Here is a 22,674-nt window from a genome sequence, read left to right as displayed (position 1 = left end):
CTTTGTACACATATTCTTGGAAGTGTTAGTAGCAATATAGGATAATTTTTATCCCTGTGTTTGAATATTTTACACCATAACTCCAACAAATTATAACCGATTTAATAAAATAGTTTTGTACTATAGGGGTTATAATATGTTTTTAATTTTGCCCAAACTGTGTAGATCTGATGAATGTGGTTGGAGATAGAGGATAGAACTCCTCAGCGGACAGCAGCAAACCCCTCATTTATGGCTTAGCGTTAGCTTAGAACTACAACTAAATTGAATGCTACATCAAAAAACAAAATCTAACGCAGACAAAGTCGCGGGCAACAGCTAGTTGTATTATATAATTGTAATAATATTGTACTATATAATAAATTTAATAATTGTAAAATCACTGAGCAGCGCCATTTAAGATACGTACATTAAATAATTACAACAAGGAAAAATATCAAACAAAGCCTTTTAAATAAAAATAAGCTTATTACTTTTTATATTTCAATAACAGCGATATCGATCGCAAAAATAAATTTTCGAATCGTAATATTAGTGCCTGAATTTTTTGGTTTTAAGTTTACCAACAAATTGTGCAGCTTTATAATATTACTAGCTATTCACCGCGGTTACAGCTGCGTTTAAGGGCTATGAATGCTTATGTTATTAATCATTATAAATGCACTAAATATTCTTCAACGAGAATATAGTTAAAAAAAAATTATATTCATGCTTATTCCTGGCACCAAGCCGCATTGGTATGTTTAAAGTCAAAGTCAAAGTCAAAAATATCTTTATCCAAGTAGGCCCATAGGTGGCACTTTTGATGCGTACATAAGAATTACACGGTAGTGAGATGATGGCGATAACCACATTCGTAAACTTAAAACTACAGCTACGAGGGTTCCAAAGGCGTCCTGATAAACTATTACCGTGTTCCGGTCTGAAGGGTGTTGTTGCTGGTGTACTTAATCCCTTCAACTTAGGATGACGGACACAGGGCGGCTATTTTTAGGACGTTTTATAGACGGTGGTTTTCAGCTTACCACTAGCAGGCAGGAGACAAAAGTTATATCACCTGATTATATCCCCTGTCAGCGTAATTAACGTCCACCTGCTAAAGCACGGGAACATGGAATAGGAGAAATTTACCTCCGTTTATTTTAATAATAACAATAATAACCCCCCGTTTATTACTACACATTGATTATTTGTATATTATTTCCACTTATCGCGAATGCTATGAGTGTTGATAAAACTGTGGAAGAAGATAAATGTTTATCCTCTCTTTGGAGAGATAATTGTCTCCTGCCCATGCTATCCGTGCTGATGGGCTATCAAAATTTCTTTATTCATGTAGGCCTATCACAGGCACTTATGAAGCGTTCATACATATATGTTTACATAATTGTAAGGGGATGGTGATAACTTCGTACGCCACCTTAAACCTAAAGCTACGAGCGTTCCAAACGCGCCCTGGTCTAAGAAGAGCCCACAACAAACTTAGCCGGGTATTTTTTTTTTTTTGTTATCACCATCTCACAGTTTATTTATATTAAGAAATCTGCTTGGTTAATCAATTCTTACTATAAAAAAAACTGTTACTAAAAGGCTAACTAATAACCATTTTATCGTTAATCACCAAAACTTTAATAACACTTTCCCCTTTCAAATTAGGCTTAACGATCTCGTTAATCTAATAGTGTAAATAAAATTAATTCGAAATCATTTCACGTTGGGCACTTCTCGTAAATAGTTTCGGATCGGGAACCCCGGATTAACCCAAACTACAACTCAAATCCCTTAGTTAAAACGGGACTCGCTTCCTGCTTACTTCCATTACGTTAAAACTTCCAGGGAATAAATTATCTCAATATTATCAGTGGTTATTTAGGATTTGCTTACATTTATTTGGGACAAAGGGTTCTATGATCTAACGTTCGATTGTAGGGCATTCAAATACTTATTTATTTAACTCTTTATATGTTATTAATTCTGCTCCTTCATATCTACGCTACCCTATTAATTTAAAAATGGGAAAATTATTGTGTTTAAGAAGGAAAAACCAACGATATCAGTTATATATTTTTATTGAAGTTTTTTTACTTCACTTGGTGAAAATAACAAACATGTAATATTTGTAAGCATTCTAAAGTTGCAATAGTCACTATTCGCTGTGTAAGGCTTTAAGTGTGACAATTAGGCACAGGGTACTTCGCCAATGTCGTTTACATGGAGAAGGCTCGAAATCGATTTATCGGTGAGAACCGTCCAAATAATATTCATTAATAACAATATAAATTGACCTCTTTCTCTTTGGTTTTGACTTACTAACCAATGAGAACATAAACGCTACGTTCGAAACCAGAAAATTGTCCTCCAGTGCAAAAATAGTTGCTCACGCACATCCCTAGCCCATATAAATTTTGTGTTTTTTGAATTTAGATTTTTTGGTTACAAATATTTTAGTAAACTTATCATAGTTTTGCAACCAACACTCTACTACTCACTCTATAATGTTAGAGAAGTTTTGCATCCTCTGAAGTAGTATTATTGTGACAAATCAAAAACTGTAAACTGGCATCTCAGCCATTGTAACGTGTGACTTTTATAGTAACGTTGGGGTATGTCAGCTTAAACCGATAAAGTGTAATTTAAAACTTTAGATCCGTTCTAAGTTTGGATTTCTCGGAGTAGTTTATAAACGAGCGAAGCCAATAGGAAACTTATTAATATAAATTGCTTCAATAATATTGAGTTTGTTGCAAAATTGTTGTTTAATAATATCAACTTGTATTAGATAGAAAACAGTGGGTGTAAAGTTTTAGATTCGATTAGGAAATTAATATTTATCTTGAATATATTATGTCAACTGGAATTTACGAGTAAATCTTGTGTGATTTATGAAAGTAATTTCGTATTATTTTATCCTCAGCATATTAATTTTTCTTTATTTATTCACTTTATTGCACAACCAATAAGACGGTTTACAAAAGGCGGACTTAATGAGATTTTTTACCAGCCAATCTTCTGACGTGCGGGAAAAACGAGTCAATTTGACAAACATTTTAAAAAGTAAAAATATATGCATGTAAAATACATTTAACGTATTAATCTCCCACTACTGGGCACTGTCCACCAATTAACACTGGGCTAGCTTTGTGGACTATGACTGTGCCAGGAGACCCGTGCCCTGTAGTGGCCGGTAAAGAGTTGATAATGATTTAACTATTACTAATATATACTAATGAACAAATTCTTAAAATAATATATATAATCGTGATGTAAACTCATTACCGGCCCACTTAAATAGATATAATATCTATCTATCTATCTATCTATCTATATATATATAAAAGAGAAAGTGTGTGGGTATGTTCCGTATAGGCTCCGTAACGGATGGACCGATTTTAATGAAACTTTCAGGGAATCTCCAGATTGACCTGGCGAGTAATCTTGTAAAGTTTGGTGACGATCGGAGCACTCCTATTTTTGAACTTTTATTTTCTATGATGATATTCTATTGTTGGGTGTACATGGGTGTAGATAATTATCTTCACCCGCTCGAGAAGAGAATAGAAGAGAATAAATACGGAGAGAAATAAATGATTTAATATATTAGGACACTTAAATTAAAAATTTAATGCTGGAAGTTTATTGTTTAAATAAAATAAAGCAAAGTCTAGCCCGGCGAAGCGGGCTGGGTGTGCTAGTATGTAATAAATTCAATTAAAAGCAAGTTTTAAAAGGAAGCTTGGTCGAGCTTTAAAATAATGATAATAACAACAGTATAAATAATAACATGATACCAAACAATTGTTAAAAGAACTTTGTAGATACAGAAAGTCATCTAGCTCTAAACCACCATCACGAGCAAAACTCATTTAACTAAACCGCTGGGGACGCGAATCAAATTGAAATCGAACCTGCGTTGAAAGGTTATGGATTTATAAATAAAGTTTCACCGCACTCGACCGACTCAACTCGGTTAGACCAAGCAATCTAAATGAAAACAGAAATGTTGTTTCCATTGATACTTATAACTTACTTTACTTACGGTTATACTAAACTTAGGGTATAGGTATTTTAATTTATATATTATACGTTATATTACTTTTAACTTGGATAGAATATTGGATAGAAGCAGGCGTTACTTAGCGGAAATCAATGATATATTATCAAAATTAAGCTTAATTTGCTATACTCCGCGAAAAGCAGGAGAATCTGTGTGGTGTAAATTATAATTTTTTCAATCCTTATACTCCACACCAAACAGATCTTCGGCAATATACCCTCTACGCACGTTTCGCTCCGAAACCGGAGCATCCTCAGGAGATGTTGACTTTACAATGAATAATTGTTAAGATTTTAAAGATTGTTAAGATTGTTTACTTTTAACTTTATTTTACTGTCTGTTCGTTTGTTACCTTTTCACTCTTAAATCACTCAACGGATCTATTGAAACTGGAAAGGACAATACGCTTCGAATTTGGTACCAACGTTACAGGATCATAAAAAAATATTTTTGGACTTTCGGTAAAATAAATCATAACTACGTATTTAACCGTATCTGAAATTATACTTTAGGGTATAAATATTTCTATCCTGCGAAATGCTTTATATGATAACCTCCTTGACGCAGCGTAGTTTTGTCAGGGGTGGCGTTCATTCCCCGCAGGGCAGTTTAGGAATAAATAATGACTTAATTTTATCTATGCCAAGCCAAGCCATGCCAAGTTCCGTTCCGGTGCGATGCCACCTAGAAACCGACTAGGTGTGGGTTTAAAATATCTGCTATAACTCTAACAGGTTAGTCGCTATCAACCAGTTAGATTATAGTCAAAGTTTATTTATTTATTTATACACTCTACACCACAAAAAAAAGGAAAAATGGACAGTACAAGTGAAAAATTAAAAATTAGGAAACAAAAGGTGACCTTATCGCTTAGTAGCGATCTGTTCCAGGCAACATCAGGATTATGAGAACAATGAGAAACCGATTGGTCGAGTGTATTATTATTACACACATACTTACAAATAATTACATAAGTAGGTATTAGTTACTTATCCAGATTACACACATAAAATAATAAAAGTAATAAACTAATATATACTTTAGGTATTTAGCATACTTAAATATGAGTAAGAATATAAACTAGTATCGTATAAAGGTTTAACTTGTATAGTGGATAAAGAAAATTAAGTGCATAAATAACTTAACTAAGCCTTTACTTAGCTTATACTTTTATTCACGCTTCGTAGCAAGCCTTTAAATATTGGTAAGATGCATGCAATTCCGCAAAGTAACGCCAATTTGCGGAATTCCATAATATATTATGAAAATTAAGGTTAATTTGCTATATTCCGCGAAAGCAGGAGAATCTGTATGGTGTTTTTTATAATTTTTTCAACCCTTATACTCCACACCAAACAGCTCTTCAGCAATGTACCCTCTACGCATGTTTCGCTCCGAAACTGATGTGTGATGGAGAGGTTGACTTTACAATAGATAATTGTTAAGCAAAAGGAAAAGAAGATATTGACTTAAGAATTATTCATTGTAAAGTCAACATCTCCTGAGGATGCTCCGGTCTCGAAGCGAAACGTGCGTAGAGGGTACGTTGCCGAAGATCTGTTTGGTGTAGCGTATAATGGTTGAAGAAATTATAAATCACACAATACAGATTCTCCTGCTTTTCGCGGAGTATTGCAAATTAAGCTCATTTTTCATAATATGTTATAGAATGGCGTTTAAAAGTAATAGCCACTATAAAATCTTCAGTTTTGTTTTACGCATTTATTTATAAAGAGGTAGGAAAAAAAGCACTACTTATCCTTCAGTAAAATAAAACGGTTTCTTTATAGATACATTCCACCACCAATGGCGAAGAGATATTGACTTGATCAACCAAACGTTTGAAGTGCAGCCAATCAGAGATAGCTTACTTGACTTGGAAAAAAGAACATCGAATCCCTTTGAACCTGAGTGCTCTCTGGGTGTTTAAATTTTATGCCTTTCTAACCTTAAAAGCAATTTGAGGTTGTACATTGCAGTTTGTTTTAACAACTTAAAATATCTTAATACTGGACACCGTTCTTCTCTATATCAGGCTTGCGGTTACTCACGCATTTTTATCTGTGCATAATTTGTATGAAGCGGTGATCGCCTAGTGGGTAAGTCCCGGCTTTCCTTTCGTGGATACCGGTGGTTATATATATTGAAATAAATGACCTCTAACATTTGTATTTATTCGGATACTAAGTCCACTGTAACGGCTCGGTATCTACGAAAGGTTATTGTCCTAAACAGCTAAATAAACCCCCAGTTATTTACGAGAACAAACTATGAATTGTTAAGAGCGTCTTGTTTCACAGTTTTGTTCAAGTTCTAAAAGTTTTGAGAGCTAACATTTGTAAGTTTATTGAGAGTGGAAGACAAAAGTTTGTTAAGGCGTAAATTAAATAGAATAATGTTATTTATTTAGGCCTACGGGTGTTTTCAGATTTTCTACATCATATAAATTAATTATATAGCCCTATTATCGGCCCACTACAGGGCACGGATCTCCTCTCGGAATGAGAAGGGTTGTAGCCCACCAAGCTGGCCAAGTGCGGATTGGTGGATTTCACACGCCCTTGAGAGCAATGTGGAAAACTCTCAGGCATGCAGGTTTCCTCACAATGTTGTCCTTTAGCGCTTAAATGTTATCCTTTAATTGTTGAAATTACGAAACGCATGTAATTCCTAAAAGTTAGATGTCCGTGCCGGGCTTCGAACTCGGTCCCTCCGGAGGGCGGCGCCTTACCCACTAGGCTATCACCTTTTGCCTTATTTAATATACTTAGAATTCCCTATAGCAAATGACTATATTAAAAATGTGTGGCTTAACAGCAGCACTACATACTGGTCTATAGCGTTGGGTAGGCAACGTTGGCCCAAGTCAGTAAATGGATGAATGCCCTTGTTTGGAAGTTTCAAAGTTAATTTGGTATCCATCAGTCTCAGCTCCTGCCACTAAAAAAAATAGTAATCGTTATAGGAAGAATCGAAATCGCATTGTTAGTTGATTCGTATCCTAAAGGTTAACCAAGACAACTTATATTTTTTTTTATATAGTCCTAGCACTGAAGTCTTCTTAAACGTTTAGAATCGTTAAGTGAGGGGTTTACTTTTATCCACTGACCAGTTCTGTCCTCTATCTTCAATCAGTTTTATACATTAGTATTACACGAAGTTTGAGCAAAACTAAACTGATAGTATAACCTATCCAAAAACAAAAAGAATTATTTTAATTGGTAAACATTTGACGAAGTTATGGTGTTTCAATTGACAAACACTTTCGGGACGAAAGTGACGGACGGACTCTTTCAAAGGAACTAAGCTGGAATTCGGGATAAAAAGTATCCTATGTCTTCTATTTCCTCGTAGTACGACCCTAAATTTTACAGAATTTCATTAAAATTATTGTAAATACTAATAAAACATTCTTTAAAAACTGAAATATGTCGAAAGTACTGAACAGCTTCAGCTGCGCTCAGATAACTAATAGTATGAGCTGAGGGGTTAATGTTAAATTTCAAGCAACGCTAACTATTTACGAGTATAAACTATGCATTGTCAAGAACGCCTTGGCCCCTAGTTTTGTGCAAGTTAAGCAACTTCTAACAACCAACATTTTGTAAGTTTATGGAGCTGGAGACAAAAGTTCGCTTTGGAAAGTTATGATCAAGTTTACACTGGGAATTCTAACGGGGTTGTATACAGTATACTTCAAATTATACAAACAAATTCCCTGAAGTGGGTAACAGATTATTACATGGTACAAAGTTTAGTATGATTAAATCAAAGCCTCTGGCTGAAAACGTGTTCAACCGCATTGATATATTAAATTACAGTATTTTAATTTTAGTAATCTACCAATACATTTCTGTACAAAGTATATTTTAATATTTATGTCATAAAAATTTTAGTATTGTATTGATAGGGTTTAAGAGCCTAAAAAGGAAATAAAAAAATGCGAATATGCCTAGATTGTAATCTAGGTATCTTCGAAATTGTTAATAAAATACTTATGGATACATTTATTAAAACGAAGCGTATTGTTTAAGACTTTCGAGATAAAAATATTGCTTGTTATGCATGCCATTATATACTATAAAACCTAATTAAAGAGTTCAAAAATTAAAAATAACACGAATTCTATAGAAAACTAAAGTTAATCATTCTTAATTATTAAAAATTTCCTATTACAGAGATTTCTAGGCTTCAGTTTTGATTGGAGTCTCACAACATCTCGAATCCATAAGAGACATATTTTTTTTATTTAAACCTGATTAAAATTAAAAGCCTGCCATGCCAGCCTTCGTTATAAAAGCTGTGAACCCAGTGTCTTCGGGAGCATGTTTGGTTGTCGCAGCTATTATTTCTTAAGTTTTATATTAATAGTTAAAGACGATCTGGATAAGAGCAACGTTATGGGTCTCTTAAAGCCTCTCTCCTAAAATATAGAAAGGTCGGAACTAGACATTAAGAACTGTATATAAATAATCGTCATTGAGCTTAGAACAGATTCTCAAGTTCTTAAACAAATATTGATTGAAACTTAAGAAACTGGTTGTAGGACGATGACAGTTTACCAATCCCGTATTGGTAAATGTAAAAGGATGGTGATCTATACTCTACTAATCCAATAATTATCTACCGATCCCAAAAGTTTCATTTCGCTGACGCCCGGTTTTGGCAGGCTGCCCCGGATATAAAACGACCTCTCGGAGTTATTTCTTTGGCAATATCTACGACAGAATTCCAGATTGGCCCTCATTGGATTATAAATTTTAAGTGAAACTTTATATCTATCCGTTCGTTTGGAAATAAATGCGAAAGAAATAAAGTTTGCTTTTCAAATATTGCTAGCTTGGTTTGTTTTTATATTAACTGATTCGTTGCTGTATTACTAAGCATGTTCAGCTACCGATCATCCGAGGGCCGACCGAGGGCTTAATAAAAGTGGCGTGCATAGAGGGTATGCACAGGGTATGCAGATGATATAAAATAAAGAAAGTCTCCAGTACGAGTCATAAATACTATTCTTGCTATCCTTAAGTTTTTTATAAGTTATACGTGAGATTTTTTTATTTTATATCATTTGCATACCCTGTGCATACCCTTTATGCACGCCACTGCTTAACACCCAGGTTGGTCCAAAATGTTATAAGTAATTACATTTGGTCCGCGTCACCGCGTAAATTTAATTGGGATTAACTAGACAATTTAAAATAATCAACGGTCGGGATTATATATTTATACTATTACGACAATACACACATCGATATCTAGCCCTAAAAGTTCCATGCGTGCTAGGATTCAAACTCGGCCCCCCGGAGGTGAAACCGATGTCCACCAGTCTATCGCCACTTCCATTCAGTTTTAAATACTTCGCAGTATTCAAAACGAGATCGCGTTCCGTAAAGTATCAGCTTAATCCCGATGGAATATTTTAAAGTGTAATACATGTAACCCCGCATCCAATGGTGAAATGGAAGACTGCACTTCCTTTTACGATATCTTATTCAGCATCATGCACCGAAGGTTATTTATTGCTTTACTTTACTATCTACACGAAAATTGCGCTGCCAGTAGAGTAATGTAGCACTTTGGTATATTGCAGTATATGGGTAGCCCACCCACTGAACTTAGATACTGAAGATTATCAATTCCTATATCGTAAATAGGAAGGGCTGTATGTATATTTATTCTATTTTTATCTAGAAACGTCAGAGGAAATCTTTTTATTTTTTGTAGAAATAATCGACGGACTAAGATACCCCCTGATAATAAGTGGAAAAAAGTCAGGGCATGCAAGAAGCACGTCCCACAAAGTGCCTTCAATTTGAGGCGTAGCTGTAACGTAGCTATGAGCCTGTAATTAGAGCGGCAAGCACGCCCTTCAGACCTGAGCAAAGCCTTAACCCCTTCTCATTTTTGGAGGAGACCTTGCCCTGAAGTGAGTCGGTAATGAGTCGATAGGATGATAGAAAAAGTTGCAATATACACAAATAATTAATGAACAACAATTATCATATTTGTCAAAGTATTCCACATTAATATTAATTAATAAATAAATCACCTAATTGTGGAAATATCCATTGTAATCCAACACAAGTATACCTATCTAAAATAGCGTAACGAAATGTCACATCTTAAAATAAAATATGTAATTTCTAAACACATTTGTACTTAATTTAATTGAGTACATTGGATACCTAAGGAATCATGACCATTATCCTCAGACTATTATAATCCCACAGTTGGGCACAGCCCTCTCATAAGAGATTTTGGTGCATAGGCCCACCACGCTCCACTCTCAAACAAGTGGCGATTAGAAATTTTAATAGTAAATAATTAATTTGTATAACTAAAAAGCAAGAAATAAGTATTTTCTAAAAAAAAAATTGGTTCATAAATGTCCGAGTTCTGAGCTAACAAACATTAAAGAAAACAGTTACAACCGCATTGAGAACCTCCTAGTTCTTTGTAGTAGTAATAACAAATAACTAAAAAAAAAGATATTAATATCAAATATATCAAATAAGATAAATAATTTAAAGATAAATAAAATAGTTACAGATAAATAATTTTCTAATGTCACTTTCACATTGCATATTACTTCAAAATGACGACGGTGTCTACTATTAACTCTTTATAGTATTTCGGGTTCTGAGTTAATGCTCTCAAATCTGTACCCATACGGGAAACGTTTTCAATTGTTTGAATCACACTGAAAACTTTGCTGTTGTACCTTACATTGCAGTTAACTCAAAAATGCAGCGCTACACACGTAGCTAGAGCACACTTCCCCTAAAGCCTCCCAAAGGAACCTAAATTGCTTTTCTGTGTGCGACGTTGACTTTGTAATAGAGTTTTTAATGGATGTAATAAAGTAACTCTATTGTATGGCTGCTCTTACTGTGTGTTTACGGAAAATATTTTTCAATGGAGTTTAAACATTTTCGACGGTAATACTCATCGCGTAGTACGAAAGTAATATTTTATGATATCTATGTTATTTAGACGGCCGAGTGGCGCTGTGGAAAGCGACCCTGCTTTCTGGGTCCGAGGTCGTGGGCTCGATTCCCACAACTGGAAAATGTTTGTGTGATGAACATGAATGTTTTTCAGTATCTGGGTGCTTATCTGTATATTATAAGTATTTATGTGTATTATATTTATAAAAAAATATTAATCAGCTATCTTAGTACCCATAACACCAGCTACGCTTACTTTGGGGCTAGATGGCGAAATGTGTATTGTCGTACTCTTCTTTTATTTGACTTTTATTATACCCAATCTAGACAATTATCTGACTAACATCTTAAGGTGGCTGGAAAAGATGTCTTTGGGATAAGCTTTCTTTTGTATATCTCATTTATAAGTGCTGGCTATCACTGCTGGTACATAACAATTGAAAATAAAATAAGAATAAAATTCATGAATTTTATCAAATCAATCAAACATTATTTGTTCAGTTTCGCCTATCGCAAGCATTTACATATTTTTCCGTTATAGTGAGTGTTCACATTAATAATATTTCTTAAGTTAAAACTAATGCTACAAGGTTTTCAAACACGACTTGGTCTAAGAATATATTAAGATCCTGAAAAATATGATGAGAGTCTTACTTTATAGTCTTGTGAACGACAAATGATTACAGAAAATGCACGATAAAATGGTGCTGTGAAAAAATGACGTAGTCCGCTAATATTTTGAGAAACCACTATGAGTTTGTTAGAACCACGAAACTCAAACTCAAGCCCCTGGTTTATAATTCTAGTCACTGAAACCAGCGTGTACTATAATTTCAAATAACTACAAATATAAATTTCTTAATTGATAATATATTACCTATACTTTTAGTTATCGTGCTAATCTTACTCCAGTAAACTGGTAAACGATATTTCCTCAGGGTCTTTTTTACATAGCTGAGTGAGAACAACTTACCTTCCTGAATAAAACAGAATAATAAAATTGGCATGCTTAACAACATTGGTTTTCTTTATAAACATATATAATCTTTATATGATTAGGTATTGTTAAAGTTATGTTCAATAACAAAATGTAATAGCACCATGTTATTGGCTTAACTATCTTCTGATTTTTTGAGATAGTATAATTACTAGTAGGTAAAACTATTGTCCTATTGTGAGGAGATCCGTAGAAGAACTAGAGTTACCGACATAGCTCAGCGAGTTGCGAAGCTGAAGTGGCAATGGGCGGGGCACATAGCTCGGAGAACCGATGGACGTTGGGGTCTTAAGGTGCTGGAATGGCGACCCCGCACCGGTAAACGCAGCGTAGGTCGGCCCCAAACGAGGTGGACAGATGACATCAGGCGAGTAGCTGGGAGCCGTTGGAGGCAAGCGGCCCAGGACCGTGCATTGTGGAACTCCCTACAAAAGACCTATGTCCAGCAGTGGACGTCAATTGGTTGAGATGATGATGATGATGAAAACTATTGTAAAGTTTATTGAATTGTTATAATTATGTTTTTGTTTCTGTTTTTATTTTTGTATTTTTTTTTTTTTTTGTTCTCGTTTTAATCTGCATTATTTAATCTGCTATGTATTAAATTAGTGTAATTGGTGTTAACCGTACTAATTGAATTAAAAAATAAATAAAAATGTTATATTACATGTTATTTATATAATGTAGTAACTAATGTCATACATTAGTTACATGTTATATTTATGCAATAAGTATTTTTTGCGGAGTACTTTTGCTAAAAAATATATTAAAAAAAGGACTTAAGAATATTAAACAAGCTAACATGTACGAGTATAGGAACATAGACATTGCTTACTTTTATAAAATTGGAAGGTATAGATAAAGTGTAGATACATTTGATATTTGTCCAGTAGGTAACTTTTGAGGAGAGTTTTTTGCTCCCGGTTTTTTCGTGCCAAGATGCCAAGTTGGCTTCTGTAGAGGGTTCGCTGAAAAATTAGATTTAAAAAGTGCTTAAGGTTAAAAAGCGTCGTGAAATATCGCCAGTCGGTACCGCGGTGTCTTCGTGTCGCAACTAAGCAATACAAACTACTGCAGTTTGCTCAATAATGCAGCAATAGAGTGCCTTTACACAAAAACGTCCAGAGAGATTTAAGGATAGCTGCATTGCTATTGTTTGGAGATCAAATATCTCATGGAGTGTATATTAAAAAAGTAAGTACTTATTTAAGCAGTCTTTACAAGCAGACTTTACTTTTTCAAAATGTGATTCTGGAGGCGAATGCTACGCATACTGTGGACTGCCAAATGTATAAATTCTTTCACAACTGAAAATTAAAACACGTCTTTCCACCATCTGCCTTGAGCGCATCCTTAGTTATTTTGGACATATCACACGACGTGGAAACGAGAGCATTGAAAAGTTTATAGTGGTTGGAAATGTAGAAAGTCAACGTCCCCGTGGCATATCTCCATCCCGGTGGTCAGATCAACTAAGAGAAACTGGTGCCCGTACCTTCTATAAGGCAATACAAATGGCCAAAGACAGGACCCGATGGAGAGAGATCATATATGACAAGTCTACTCGCCATAGCAGTGATCACGATCCTCAGTCATGAGGGACCGACTAAAGAGAGAGAGAGACAAGCAGACTACTTTTTGATAAGTTATTTCCATTCGTCTCAAATTCTTTAATAGGAGTAGAGCTTTTTGTGACAGTTCGTCTGGGAAGTACCGACGCCATGCTTATTTCTGCTCCAAGCAGCATTGCTAGTGTTCTGGTCTGCATGTCTGCATCTGTTTAGGGCCTGGTTTCTAGTGTGGTTCAACACTACTGGAATTGATGGACACAGAGCTGCACTTTGTACGTCGCATTCCTCGCGTGCCTTGCAAATTGTTATTCTATTTATAGGATGGTTTTCGCTCACCACATACTTAGTATATACAGAAACTTGAAGTATCTGCTAACTTAAATAACAAAAAACATAACCTAAGAAAGTTCGCGCTATATACCCGGACGATATAACCATTTACGAGCAATCAAGCATCCAATTTACATGCTGACATTTAAAAAAAGATGAGGCCGGTATGTGCATCATTTGCCGTAGAGAAAGACATGGTGAGACATTTAGCGAAGGTGACTACCAATCTACCAAACGCTCTCTGTATACGAGAACTTAAAGTATCTGCTAGCTTAAATAATTAAAATCGTAACCTAAGAAAGCGTTATAACCATTTACGAGCAACCAAGCATCCAATTTTATTTGCTGACATTTAAAAAGAGATGAGGCCGGTACGTGCATCATTTGCCGTAGAGAAAGACATGGTGAGACATTTAGCGAAAGTGACTAGAAATTTACCAAACGCTCTCTGTATACGAGAACTTGAAGTATCTGCTAGCTTAAATAATAAAAATCGTAACCTAAGAAAGTACGCGCTATCTACCCGGACGTTATAACCATTTACGAGCAACCAGGCATCCAATTTCCATGCTAATACATTTAAAAAGAGATGAGGCCGATACGTGCATCGTGTGCCAGAGGAAATGACGTCTCGAGACATTTAGCGAAGGTGACTGTTGGCTGGTGCAATTTGCAGTCATTCCAAGCGATGCATTAAACATGGATGATAATGCGATTCAGAATCTTAACAAGGACCCTACCACTGGTTCTGCAAACACAAATACACTGTGTATTTGTGTTTTTTTTAGTATGTCTGACGAATTGTTTGTTGTTCCATAGCGAGTTGGTCTTTGGTTTTCTACTTTTTTAAATCTTTCACACCATCATCATCATCATCATCACTTCAACCAATTGAAGTCCACAGCTGGGCATAGGTCTTTTGTAGGGAGGTCCAAAATCCACGGTCCTGGGCCGCTTGTTTCCAGCGTCTCCCAGCGACTCGTTTGATGTCATCTGTGCACCTCGGTGGGGGCCCACCAACGCTGCGTTAACCTGTGCTAGGCTATTCTAGCACCTTTGAACCCTAAGGTCCATCGATTACTGGGTTATGGGCCCCACCGACTTCCACTTCAGTTATTCGATTCGTTGAGCTATGTCGGTAACTCAGGTTCTTCTACGGACCCCTCATCCCGGATTTGATCACGTAGAGATACTCCCAACATTGCTCTCTCCATCGCCTACTGAGTGAATCTGAGCCTTCTTAAGAGGACCATAGCATGCGAACACGTTAACGATCCGTAAGTCATCAATGGCACCACGCACTGTTCGAAGACTTTAGTGTTCAGGCACTGAGGAATTTTGAACGAAAAGATGTCTCGAAGTTTCCCGAACGCTGCCCATCCGAGTTGGATGGAATCTTTCAAACACGGAATAAAAATTCTTCGACTAATGTGATTTTTATTCCTCAACATTACATACCTATTCCATGGCAGCCTTTTAATCGTCACCATGCGTACCCGCCTTATGATACCCGCGGGTATCATAAGAGGCGACTAAAGGACTTTATCAGAAAACGGCCAACAGCATCCTCTTTTCTACTAAGACCATCTACTGTGATCACCAACCCATCTGCCCAGCGTGGTAGTGGTAGGGATAAAGTTAGTTTTATATAAATATTGTAATTAATATACTAAATATTTTGATAATTGGGACTGATAAGTCATGAGACTGCTCGTTTTGATAGTGACTGTTCCAATTGTTAATTAAGTTTTCATTGAGAGAGTTTTAAAGTACTTTAATACTTATTTTATTTAACAGTTTAACGTTATTGTTACTTCACCTCTATGTAACTATATTCTTATGAATGAATTATAATTAGAATATATGTAAAAAAATGTAAACAAAAATAACCCATGTTCTTAAATAAAACTAAATAAGATCTTAAACGTCTTCGATAGCATCGCAGCTAGGCATATTGCCTAAGATGTTGGTCAGTACCGAGAAGGCCAAGAGGCGCAAATATGAAAACCTTGACAACTGTTTCCTTTTCGTATCTTTAGGAGTAGAGACTTTGCGACAATGGGGACGGGAATCTCGAGCTTTTTAACAGTTCTCTATACTGTCAAAAAGAGTTATCTAGTCTACCGGTGATCCTAGAGCTAGTCAGATCTTAGAGCCTTATCTAAAACCTGAGCCAAAGAATTAGTTTGGCCATTCAAAGGCGCAATGCTGCCAGGATCTAAGGCACTTTACCTAGCTGCGGTAGTTTGGAAGCCGTTTTTTATTTTATTTAGTTTAATTTTAGTACAAAGTTTATTTTTGTGTAATTATAATAATTCTATCGTTTCTAGTCCGGCTACACAAACTGTTACGTAGATCTTGCGCCTTGGGACAACTCACACTGGAGGCATTTAACCGTGAAAATGAATATAAGATGACACAATTCGCTGCTATTGCACGGAAGATGCATTAAAGATGAAATGCTAAAGGTAACGAAGTCTGCAGTGCGAAACTTCGCTATGGTATGTCATTTTGTGAGAATGATCATGAATATGAAAATTGTGCACGTACTTTAATTAGAGGTGGGTTACAACTTTGTACCAGTAGAGCTTTAGAGAGAGAGCTCGTCCGGCGAAGTGGTACCACCAAGCTTATTTCTGCCGCCTTACATAATTGCTGTGTTCCGGTATGAAGGCCCTGGTTGCCGGTGTAATTATAGGCACATGTGTCTTATTATACCTCAGGTTGATGGACACCATGCTAAGTAGTTCCCGGTTTATGGGCGATGGTTTTTCACTAACCATAAGTAAGCCATCAATTAAATAAATAATCAATATACTACTACACATCTCCATCCAGCCACAAAGTAAGCGTAGCTTGTGGTAAGGATGCTAAGATAACTGATGAATATTTTAATGTATGCCATACATAAATATTTATAATACAGATATAAACGTCCAGACACTGAAAAACATTAATGTTCATCACACAAACATTTTCCAGTTGTGGGAATCGAACTCACGACTTTAGACCCAGAAATCAGTGTCGCTGCCCACTGCGCCAATTGGCCGTCTAAACAACTACCAATTAAAACTATTATAAAAACGCTCATTGGTACACCCTTTTATTTTCAAGTATTAGATATCCATGACGATAATCATGCCTGGAAAAAGACGTTGAGGTCTATGTACAAGAAAGCATTCACTCTTGCTCAAGGCAAGGTCTAGTTATAAGGAAAAAAGTGGCAAACAAATAGGATTAGGGAGGGGTCGTTTGAAACCATGGTTCGTAGTAGAATCATGGATAAAATACTTTACAGTATGCATTAATTTGAAATTATGTAGTTTTGTGTTTAGTCGATTCGATTTTTGTCGGGTGCTCGGGCTAACGGTTTAAACATTAAAGTATTCTAATTTTATATTTTAGATATACGAGTAGCTACCATTGGTCTGTTAGACAGTACTTAAATTTTGCTTTGTAAAATAACTAAAACATCCTTTTTGATTAGTAGGTTTAATTATATTCAGTATCAAATGATATTAAAATATTCACGGGATAGGATAAAAACGTTGCTATCTGGAGACAGGCATTAAATGTAACAGGAAATCAGAAATATCTAGCGAGTAAAAGTTGGTATAGTGAAGCATCTGTTTTTATTTTTTAATGTAATCCCCTTTGAAATACAGAACGTTTATTAAAGCGAGTTTAGTGCTTGTTTAGAACTGCTTCTGCAATTTAAGTTACATATCCTTTTAAGTGGCAGTCGCAAATTGTCTGCGTCCACTTTACTTTCAAGTCTGGTTAATGCAGCTGCTACCAACGTTGGCAGCATGTTTTAAACATATAGCCTATTACACAGAACATCCAAAACTATGCAGGCCACTTTCGTCTATCCTCAAAACTATTTACAGACTATATTCCCTTGAAGATAAATGTAAGATGTTCGCGACTACATGCTGAAGTTGCAAATATGTTAACAGGTAAATCGATCTTGGAGTTAGTACAGGGAAATTGTTCGGATGGAATTTGTTAAAGGCAAGTTTGCCTTGGTTGAACAGTCTCGAAGTTTCTTAGTCTTAATTGATGTACCCTGTGCAGTGCGGATCAGCGTGTTATGAGGTTCAAATAGTTGATTAAAAAACTTTCTCGTTTCTACTTATATGTTCTGACTTCTTGGGTTTATAAATCCCTGGGCCAATTTGAATTTAAAGTTTAGTAATTGCGTTGGGCTTAGTGCTTTCATATTAAATTTATTATACTAGCGGTTGCCCGTGTTCTTCGTCTGCGTCGGTTTTTTTTTACAAATAACCGTTTTCTCCCTAGGATAAAAAATAATAATAATCATATTTGTCTAATTAAGGTAAAACCCATCTCAATATAATAAGTATTATACAAGATCTAAGTAATAAAGAATGAGTTAATTACCCCAAAAGACACACACTGGTTCATACTCGTATTACCTACTATTTCTTAAAAAAATACTCTCCGTCCTTGCAACTAAATGTGTGCCAAAATCAAGTTTATTGATTGCTTAGTTAAGGCGTAAAGTGAGGACAAACAAACACAGTTATAGCAAGGATTACTAGAGGTTTTTTGCACCTATATACGCATAGAACTTCTCTTAAGATTTATCCCATACAAACTTTTATTCTAAGACTATCTCCCACTCGTTGTTACATGAGCTGAAACCTTACGCAAGATTTTGTGTATGCAGATATTTAAAGTGAAACTTCTTTAGAATCGTTGTGATTTCAAACTCGATAAAACGAAAAAATAAGTCCATTGAGACACAAACACTTAAATGTATAGAACAAAGTGAGATAGAAAACATTATACATTTTTTTTACCTATTCTAGTAACCATTGAAACTGAGCACAAAAGATCCTGGAGGGTCGAAGTGCACCTGCTGAAGCGGGCCTCATTACAAGAACCATTGAAACTAAATAAAAAAAACTTACATTTATCCTAATAGTTATGATACTCTACATACCTTAATCTCAAGTAGACTACACATTAATAGACTGCTGTTTATAATGATTAAATTAATAACGTAATGTCTGTAAAATACCTTGTCCAAAAATTCGGTTAATTATAAAATAACTGCTAATTTCTTGCACAGTTAAATAATGCCGCTAATCAATTTGACGGGTCCATTAATTAGGGCCGTGTTTCCTCCCCAAAGGAGAGTCGTGTCGGCTAAAATTATCTTAAGTTACGCGGGTATCACTGCATTTGTCCTTCTCAATGTCCCCTCCCTTTCGGGCAAAGGGGTCAGGAAATAGATGTGGTAATTGATAAAGGGACGTGATTCCGCTTTAATTAATAACGCCAGTATCGCTCTAACCTCGTGGTTAGATTTATAATTAAACGAACTGACCCACCCTATTCTTGCATGTATGGCTTCAGTATTGATAAAAATATTTTTCAATACACAAACGTTTTCAACACAGTGAATTAATAACTGAATTTCGTTTTCACAATGCAATGTTTTTGACACACTGCAAAACGTTTGAAATATACTAAATTTAAAACATAATCTTCTATGAATTTTAAACGCTTTGCCCAGACTGACCGCCAGACAACCTACATACAAAACGGCTGAACGAAAAATTACTGTACTATGAAAGGATTTTTTTATTGTAAAAAAACAGGGGAGAAATTTTGTATGAAAGTGTGTCATTTTGCTATTTATTTTTGGTATTTGAGCTTCAGAAGAATGAGATATTTATTCAAGTTTTCAAGCAAGTAAAAGCCTTTTTCAAGTTAATCTGATATTAGTTTATTATCTGGAGACATCACGGAAAATATGAGTTTATCTCAAGGGATAGCAAAAAATCTACGCAGGTGAAGTTGTCGGCATTTTGGCGACCGGCGCTATAATTTTAACTTGAATGCCCCTGTTTCGATTCCTTTCCGACAGGAGGGAATTTATAATTTCAGAATTTTCCCTGGTTTGGTTTCTACGCGACATCGCACTGGAACACTAAATCGCTTAGCACGTCTTTTTCAGTAGGGTGATAACTAGCCACGCCCAAAGCCTCCCAGCAGACCAGACCAGAGAAAATTGAAAAATTATAAAATCCAAAATTACCCCTGCCAGGAATCGATCCCGGGACCTCCTAAATCGCGAATAGATTTCCTTTTCGGTCAACTAATTCCTTCATTGGAGACTGTCACATACGCTTTATTTACGCACATGCAAGCTTGCAACCTGCCACTTCGTTCCATTAATCTAAATGATGGAGGTTAATCGTGGATTTGTCGAGCCCACGGTTTTTCCTCTATGCTACTGTTACGGTTTTCCTCCTGTACATTAAACGCCGAGCTTTTTCAAATTAATTATGCTTTGACCGTATTTCTAAAGCAGTGGTGTATGCTACAGCTTCTATGTGAGTATTCGCAGGTTCAGTTAGTCCGATTAGGGATATGGGTTTTATATATATGCCATACTCCTGACAGTTTAGCCCATTACCATCTTAGACAGCATCATTCCTAACTATAAAGTGTGATTGTAGTTTAGGACTAACTTGTAGTTGAACAAAATAATGAGTAAAAAATTCAAGTAAATAAATATATTTTTTGAGATTATTTCTTTGCGCCAAAAATCTTAATTTTTTTTATTTTGATGTACTTAGCGTCACTCTTTCGTCTAAGACAAACATATTGACAACACTCACATTAAAATACGAATGGACGTTTAAACTCGCCACGCCAAATAAATAAACATACATACATTCGCAGTCGGGTTAATAACAAAATCCGAGTTTGGTAATATGATATCTCCAGCTGCGAATCAATTATTAACAAACCGTAGTTCTGTTTCATTAATACAAAGAATTCCTGTTCCATACACTTTTTAGTTAATCTAAGTACTTTTTACTTAGATTTACTAAAAATGTGAAACTAATTTATTATCAACTACGCGTGATTTAGTATCAATTTGAAGTTTCATTGCGATTTCCAGGACGCCTTTTGCCTCACACTTTTTATCACACTGATAATATTTCCTGACAATAAAATTACATTGTATTTAGGGTAACTCAATTAATTGTCCTGAAAAAAACATAACGAAATATTTATGGGAGCCGAGTGTAGAAACCTCATAGAATTCTGATATTTTGTAACAATATTGTTACGTCAGTAACAGATCGTCCCTTTGATGTGAAATAAAAATTCCTTTGTATCCTGTTTGTTTTGTACTCTGCATCTTTGGCATTTACTGTTCTTTCCTTTGTTAAACATTTCTCATGTTAAAACAAACATCTAGGTCACTTCTTGAGGAAACAAAGTAGAAGTAGAAATGCTGAAACAGTTAGTAATTTAAAACACAAATGCACGCAACAAAAGTTAAAATTGCAATAAACTACCAAAAGTTCCAAAAATGATTATCATCGCTTTCTCGTAATAGTTAAATAAGTTCTATTTTCTTTGGTAAATAAAAAATGTATACAGTACCCTATGTTTACTTTGCAGTCTTCCGTGCTGTTAACTTTTCTTTCCTTTGGTATTTATTTCTCATGTTTAAACAAACATCCAGGTAACTTCCTGAGAAAACACTGCAAAGTAGGAAAAGTATCTTGACTTTTATTTATACGGACAAAACTTTGTACTAAGGAAACAGTGGTAATTTAAAACAGAATTACACATTACAAAAGTCAAAATTGCGGCGGAGCACCGAAAGTTACAAACTAGTCGTGGTTTTCACTGTATCTAATAATTTTATAAGTCCAACTTTGCTTTTAGCAACTCAAAATGTTGGGGAGTTAATTTCGCTTGTAGTGACGCACTTTAGAATATTTTCCACCATAATATTACTTTCGGGCTGATCATTAATCTTTGTTTTGCTCTTTATACTCCGTTAAAAGTTATTATTAGACTTAAGACGGATCAAGGTCGGTTTCTAACAGCTTATTAACGTTTTTGTAATTTGTTATTCCCCAATATCAAAACGAACTAACAAAGTAATTAGTTATATTTAATATTTATGATTTATTATTTTATTTATGTTATAATTAACTAGCTGACCCGTGCAACTTGGTCTGCCCCAAACCGGTTATTACCGGAAAACACGAAAAAAAACATTTTCTAAAAATGAATTCTAGCTAGATCGATTTATCACCCCCGAAACCCCCTGTATACTAAATTTCATGAAAATCCTTGGAGCCGATTCCGAGATTCTCCACTCTAAAATTATATGTATATATATATATATATATGTACAAGAATTACTCGTTTAAATTAAATATATAAGATTAATTTTCTTTAATATAGTCTAGACTTATTTTTACACAAACTTATTGATGCTACCAGACTATGCTCTAAATATTTTATAATTTCCTTTTGTAGTTTTACTTATCTTATTATATTTAAGAGGAGTCTCCGTTCACATGGTAATTTTTTTTAGAGATCCTGCTGGGAATTCTTTGATTTTCCAGGATACTCATACAAAGCGTTCAGGATTTTAGCTATCTCTGTGCAAATAGCATAAGTATCCTTTTATTATTTAACACCTCGCGGAAATTTTATCCGGGATTTATCCGTTGTAAATAATAGGTAAGTTTACTATTTAGTTTATGTGATTATGTCTATTTTATTTCACTTATTAATTTCATAAGAAGCTAAAGTTGTATACAATTCTTTATACCATGTACGCGACATCCCACTTAATCGCTTAGCTCCCATCAGACCAGACACAAACCAGATAAAATTTAGAAATAATAAATTTCCGTAGTGCTGGGAATCAAACCCGTGACCTCCTACTTAAATTCACAAGGCTCACCGTCGCGGCAGGTA

General features: G+C 35.1%; 1 protein-coding gene across 1 annotated transcript in view; it reads left to right on the top strand.

The window, feature by feature from the left end:
- Positions 1-22,674, top strand: part of LOC120632584 (acetylcholine receptor subunit alpha-like 1) — a 99,921-nt gene that overhangs the window by 6,239 nt on the left and 71,008 nt on the right. The gene's annotated exons all lie outside the window — the stretch shown is intronic.

This window comes from Pararge aegeria, chromosome 20 (genome assembly GCF_905163445.1).
Source record: "Pararge aegeria chromosome 20, ilParAegt1.1, whole genome shotgun sequence".
Classification (NCBI taxonomy): domain Eukaryota; kingdom Metazoa; phylum Arthropoda; class Insecta; order Lepidoptera; family Nymphalidae; genus Pararge; species Pararge aegeria.
This window is presented reverse-complemented; position numbering and strand designations above follow the sequence as displayed.